The sequence below is a fragment of the Euprymna scolopes genome, chromosome 18, assembly GCF_053919585.1.
Source record: "Euprymna scolopes isolate OS-2025 chromosome 18, ASM5391958v1, whole genome shotgun sequence".
NCBI lineage: Eukaryota > Metazoa > Mollusca > Cephalopoda > Sepiida > Sepiolidae > Euprymna > Euprymna scolopes.
Window position 1 is genome coordinate 44,605,281 of NC_136499.1, and position 6,801 is coordinate 44,612,081.

Here is a 6,801-nt window from a genome sequence, read left to right on the forward strand (position 1 = left end):
ATTCCCACGTCTCATATCATCCCTCACAGATTCTGTGCCTTCTTTGAATCTCTTATGCCACTCCAAAACTGATGCTCGATTCATTCAAGATGGTCCAAAAGCAGCCTGAAGCATTCTATACGTTTCTGTGGCATTTTTTTCCCAAGTTTAAAACAGAAATTTATTGCATATTGTTCTTCTAAAAATTGCATTTTTGAAATTCACCAGCAGTGACAATCAGGCTTTAGCAGGGCGCATTCCAATTCCTGCTGTATTTGTTGATTTGAACCTGAAATCATAAAAATTGGTCAGTCATCTCATAAGATGTATAGCAATAACATACTTAATTTTCATGTGCTGGTGGCATGACATCCTTAACTGCGCCAGAGTTCATTGCAATAAAACGAAGGCTGTTAGTTAATCATGATTGAAACTTGGTGGATTAAAGTTTATTTGTACGAAATATAATTGGCTTGCAAAAAAGGATTGTAATCCTTGTTTTGAATTGTGTAATGTCTCTTTCTATATCTTCTATTCTGTTTCTGTTCTAATCACCCATCTAATGTTGGTCGGTGGTTGTTGGTTATGCCTGTTGGATTTTCTTAATATCTCGGCTGTTTTCATCAGTGCTGTTCATTGTATCGTGCTGATCCTCCCTCTGATTTCAATTTCTCCTAACCCTTTTTTTCCAGGATTTTCAGGAATGTTTTTAGTGCTCCTATATTGGTACTGTAGTGATTTTCTTACAGCTTCATATTCCTTTTCAGCTCTCTGGCAAGTTCCATATATTTGCATAGTTTTTCTTATCTCCATGGTTTTCACCATGTGAATGGTGGGACGGCAAAATGTATGATTTGGTAAGTTTTATTACTATTATTTTACTCACGAGGAATTTTCACAGAAGTTATTTACAGTGATTGTTCATTGACAATAACTAGTGGTGTTCCCTTTGAGGCTGAGTGACAACAAGTCTTTTCAGATATCCAGTAATCTCCATTGCTTTCGATGACCTTTGCAAATCATATTGTGTTGTCAGAAAAGCTGTTTACCACCGATTTCTCAATAGGAATGACCGTTGGTTTTTCCCTAAGCCTCTCCAAAGTACCGGTACTCTCACACCCTTTCAGTAGAGGTCTGGTTGGTGCTCTATTATTATTATTGTTGTTGTTTTTAATCCTATTTTTCTTTCTCTTCTCCATCCTCCACCACCACCACCACCACCACCACCACCATCACCATCATCATCATGTTTATTATATGAGTACTTTTATTTTTTCATGCAGAAAACCTTCACTATTTTTACCTGCTTGACAAATGAAATAGCACGAACGCCTCCACTGGACAAAGCCTTGGCATCAAGTCAAGCGTGACATGGGTTGGCACACTGACAAGTTGGCATGGAAAACAACAGTCAGACAATTGCTTCCCAGGCCGTCACGTTGGGAAGGATAGGAGGGAAGATCGAAATAAGGGTACCCATTTAAATGATGTAGTAAAAAAAAAAACAACAAAAAAAAAAAATGAAAGAGGAGATTCATAAGTGAAACAGGACACGGAAAAAGTGTTGGGCTTAAGGGAGGACTTCTTTCTGTGGATCTGAACATTTTTTTTTTATGCAGATTGCAGATGTCTTAAAGTTGAAACTTTAAATCAGCAAAAAAAAAAAAAAAAAAACCGAAAAAAAAAAGAAGCAAAATAACAAATAAAAATGACCTCCTCCCTCCCCCCTCTCTTCTTCGGTTACTACCAACAGAGAAAACACGCTGTTATGTTCCGTTATTGTTATGACCATCTCGGGATTTTTCACAATGTTGCTGTTGCGCTAAGTTAACAAACCCGGTTTACAGGTGGGAGTGCTTGGTTACACAAAAATTAACAGCGAAAGCTACGACTTAAAGCGGGGTACAAAAAAAAAAAAAAGAAAAGAAAAGAAAAAAGGATGGTGTATATCAAAAATAAGACAGGATGAGAACTGAGAACATGTGCGACAAATCAATTTTTTTTAAAGGTAAGATCCTTCGATTTCTCTTTGGACGGATTTGTTCGATAACCACGTGAGTTTCCTTCTTTTGCAGTATTGATAAAACAGCATGGGCTATTTTTTATTTAAATACCCCCCCCCCCAACATTTTTGGACTTATTTTGATTGTGGCTATTATCAGTATTTTCATTAGGGGTTCATACCCTCTCCCAATCTATGATATGAAGCCTCCACTAGGATAATTACTCTTTGTAACCAGACAACTGTGTTAATTTCTTTTAATCACAAAGAATTAGAGAATTATTTAATTTTAGAGAAATTTTTAGTAGTTGTCCCATAAATACACTTTTTTTTTATTCTTTAATCTCTAATGGAATTATCCAATTTCTTCTTACTCTAGATTCGCATGGAGAATTCCGTTTTAAATATTTGTTCAATAAACGATGTCAATTACTAATGGAGATTTGGTATCTGCCTGTCTGAAATAGAAACTATTCTACACTGCTGATCAAAAATTTAAGATCACTTAAAAATCTTTAAAAAGAAACCCTTTTTTAAGGATAGATTTTAAACTCTTCCGACATAAGGTTACTAATACTACAATCTAAAAGGTTATGGAAACAAAAAGGTCCATTCCAAAAATTTTATTTAAAATTTTATATTTTTATTAAATTAGGCTTTTTACACATGATCCAAATTATAAGACCAAGGGTATAAATTGTTAGATTTATGGTAATTCTAATGTTTTTAGTTCAGTTAGAGATTAGCAATCACTATGTAAAGGTGTTACAATGCCTAAAGCAAGAAAACTAACCGAAGTTGAGCGCTCTCGAATTCTAGAGTTCCATAAGCAAGGTTTGTCACAGTGAGCGATAGCAGCTAAGGTAAATCGCAGTAAAACTGTTATTTGCAACTTTGTAAAGAACACTGAGAATTATGGAAAAGCAAAATCCTTTGGTAAGCCCCCCAAAATTTCTCCTGCATTGCGTAGGAGAATCAGACGGGTTGTTATGAATGACAGAGGACTTTCTTCTAGTCAAATTAAGGCAGTGACAGATGCTGATTGCAGTCCAATAACGATCAGACGACACTTATAACAAAAAGGCATGGTAAATAAAAAGCGTAAACAAATTCCTCGATTACTTCCATGTCACAAAGTAGACAGCTTAAGATTTGGTCGTGAATACCAAACCTGAGACATTGAGAAGTGGAAGAAAGTCCTATTTTCTGATGAGAAAAAATTCAATTTAGATGCTCCTGATGGCTTCCAGCGATATTGGCATGACAAAAACATGCCCCTTGAAATTTTTTCCATACGTCATAGTGGTGGAGGTTCCGTAATGGTATCGGGTGCCTTTTCTTACAGAGGGACGATGGAACTCCAAGTGGTGCAAGGTCGTCAGACAGCAGCTGGTTACAAAAAGCATCTTTGATGATGGAGGGTCATCGCTTGTGAGAGGATGGATGGTTATTCCAACAGGATAATCCTGCAATCCACACTACAGTAGAACCCTGGGATACGGTGGCTCTAGGATATGGGTTTTTTCAGGTTACGATGTGGAATACGATGTTTTTTCGGCTCCTGGTTACGGCATTTGCCCCACCATATGGTGTTATTTATAATATAATTTGATTATATACATGTGTATCATATACTGTACTGTATTTTGTTACTAATTTTTAATGCCATATCCTGAGGTTCTACTGTATACTATTTCAGACTAATGTACCATCTTTCAATGCTCAATCTAGGAGGGTAGTGTATTATCTGTTCTGTTGTTATTAGGCCATCCTCCCAGACATTACCTCCTACGTGGGAAGTGGTAATGTAGTATATGTTCGCTAGTCATGATAACATCCTTCCAGGTAATACCGTCTTCTTTGTTTTCCATTCTTTTTCATTTCCGTTCTTTAGTCATGATACCATCTCCCCCTTTTCTTTTAGAGATGAAAGTGTAATATATGTTCTGTTATCATAATACCGTGTTCTGGGACATTATCTTATCTTCTTTTTTTTACAGAAGAGTGTAGTATCTGTTCAGTGGTTATACAACTATATTCTCAAGCATTGCTATTTCCTTTGTGAGGTAGTGTAGTATCTGTTTGGTGGTCATTATACTATCCTCCCAAGGACTACCATTTTGGCGGTAGTAGTGCAATATTTGTTCTGTTATTATGATACCATCCTGCAAGGCATTACCTCCTCCTTTGGGAAGTAGTGTAGTATATGTTTGTTCATCATGATACCATCCTCCCAGGCGACCAAAAGGAGCATATCTTTTTTCTAGTATTTAATAAGGAAAATAGATTTTTAAATTTAAAATCATAATGATTTGCAAAATATTGTCAGTTTGATTGTTTTATTTATTTTTTTATTTTCTTTCTTTGAAGATTGTAACACTGAGTATGAGGCAGCTGAACCAGCTGCCAACATTACCCTGCTTTTTATTGAAACCAACCGAGAGCTCTTTTTAGCATCCTTGTTGTTCCCTTAAGTGCAATTGTCTGGATCTCTTTTGCACTTGGTTCACCAGGAATATTAGTTAGGTAGGACTTCAGGTTCTTCTTCATAAGCCCTGTGGCACCTATATTAACTGGTATGATTGATATCTCCCTAAGATTCCAGTTTCTTTTCATATCATACATGAGACCTTGATATTTGGTCTGTTTCTCCCTTTCAGCTCTTTTCTCTCTGACTTATTCCATATAACTATGTCAGGTTTCACAGCAGAATTTTCAAGGTTGGTGGCTGTAGGGATTACATGGTCGTAATGTATGGTTAGAATTGTACTGCACATGTTCAAAAATAAGTTTAAAAAAAAAAATGTTGTTACCGTTAATAGCGATTCTGCACAACTTTTTTTTTTATTTCTTCTTCCCCCCCCCCAACATTATTCACAGAAGAGAGGTTGTTAGTCTCTCTACTCTATCATTATTTCTATTGAAGGTGCTCGACTGATCTCCAATCCTTCATACCTTCTTGTAAGATAATTACAGCAAAAACTTGCCTTGCTACCATAATGGAAAGTGACTTCTCTTTTTCCCTCCAAGTGAACTAGCATCCAGCCGAAATTTTGTAGACAGAGCCTTTTTGCAAGGGCTTCCTATCTGCCTGTGGAACACATTACTAAATGACTGCCTTCCTGTTGATTACAAGTTTATCGTTTTCAAATCTAAAGTCAACAATTTTTTTTGTTATTGATCCTCCCGTATGTAATCAAACAAAATTAATACCTTTAATAAATGCTAGTACTCTCATAGTATTCTCCATCTCTCAACTGGCAATCATGCTGCCTGATTTACTCTTATCCACAAGTGGCTCTTGGCCTTGATAAGTGGTGATTTAATAGCAAAAAGAAAAAAAGAAAAGTAAGATTACATAAATTAAAAGTAAAAGATCTCTAGAATGCTAGTGGAACCATCCCTTTATGAGCCCCGCCTCAAGGAGGCTTGGAGCCCGTACTTGTTGGAGAGTACTGTTAGATAGTGCCGGCTATGATTGAGAGAAAAATAGTGAATAAAGTCATTCGATATCCACATGGACTTTATTTTCAAATTTTATTGACATAATTTATATATATTTAGAATGTGATCCTTATTGTGGTTATCATACGCATAATACGACAATTACAACATGATTTTCATGTTTAGAAACATCTAAACAGGGTTCTGTTCAAGGCTTTATACTGTTTCTTCTCTATATTAATGCTCTGCCAGAGAATATTGCTAAGAAAATTAAATGCTGATGATATCACTGTCTATTCTGGTATTGCTTCTTGCCCATTTCCTTGGAATCATTTAAAATAAGCAGTTGATCAAGAAGTTGATCAAGTGTTCGGTTGTGGGTTGCGGTATGGAATGGATTGTTTCGTTCAATTCTGTTAAAACTCAGCTTGTGTCTTTCAATCGTAGGCGTGTACCTTTTCTTTATGTGATTCTCATGACTTGCTCTATTCTTCAGGAGAAATCGACTCTGAAACTTCCTGTTCTTTCTTTCTCATCAAATCTTTCTTAGAGTTCATATATTAGAGTCATTGCTCTTTCTGCTTCTCATAAATTCAGTTCCCTCTATTGTTTTAAACAACTTTCTCACACCTGATGCTATTTTCTATCTCTAAAAATCTTCTATCAGACCATTTATGATGTACTGATGACATATTTGAGTTTGTGAATCACTGTCCCATTTGAAGGTTCTTGATAAGGTGCAGAAACGTATCTGTAATTTGATTGATGTCGCCTTTTTGTCTTCTCAGCAACCCCTTTCTAACAGACGTGATGTTGATAATCTCAGTCTTTTCTATAAATATTATTCTGGTATGTGTTCTTCAGAATTGTCTGATCTATTCCCTGCTTCTTTTATTCCAGCTCGTTTGACTCATTGGTCTAGAGGACTTTTTTTCTTTTTTTTTACATAGGCATAACCACTTATCAAGGCCCAGAGACCACTCGAGGATAAGGGTTAAGAGTGTACAGTAGTCAATTGCACAATATAGTAATCGTTAGTAATGGAAATTCGGTAAATTTATTAACAAGTGGAACGGCTCATCAAGAACTTGTTTACGTTGGACTTGAAGACAACCATATTGTAGTCAGCTGGAAAGCAGGTAAACAGAAGGGTTTCACAGGTGTGCAGTTCTAAGAAAGAAGCTTTGTTCATGGAATCTACGTTTAATTTAGGCACAGATAAAGAGTGGGGGGGAATTATTGATAGTGTTTTCAGCTAGACGAGTGTTTCTTGTGAAAGTTTGGCGAGGGGGGTACCATAGATTGAAACTCAGTCAAACACTTTCCATGAAAATAACGATAAAGCAGAGACAAACTCGCAACATCTCTTCTGTGAG

General features: G+C 36.2%; 1 protein-coding gene across 1 annotated transcript in view; it reads left to right on the forward strand.

Moving 5' to 3' along the window:
- The first annotated feature begins 1,838 nt into the window (after nucleotides 1-1,838).
- Nucleotides 1,839-6,801, forward strand: part of LOC145297607 (transient receptor potential cation channel subfamily V member 5-like) — a 152,782-nt gene continuing 147,819 nt past the window's right edge. The window contains exon 1 of the mRNA XM_080143666.1: nucleotides 1,839-1,987. The gene's annotated coding sequence lies outside the window, so the exon portion shown is untranslated. The remainder of the gene's footprint in view (nucleotides 1,988-6,801) is intronic.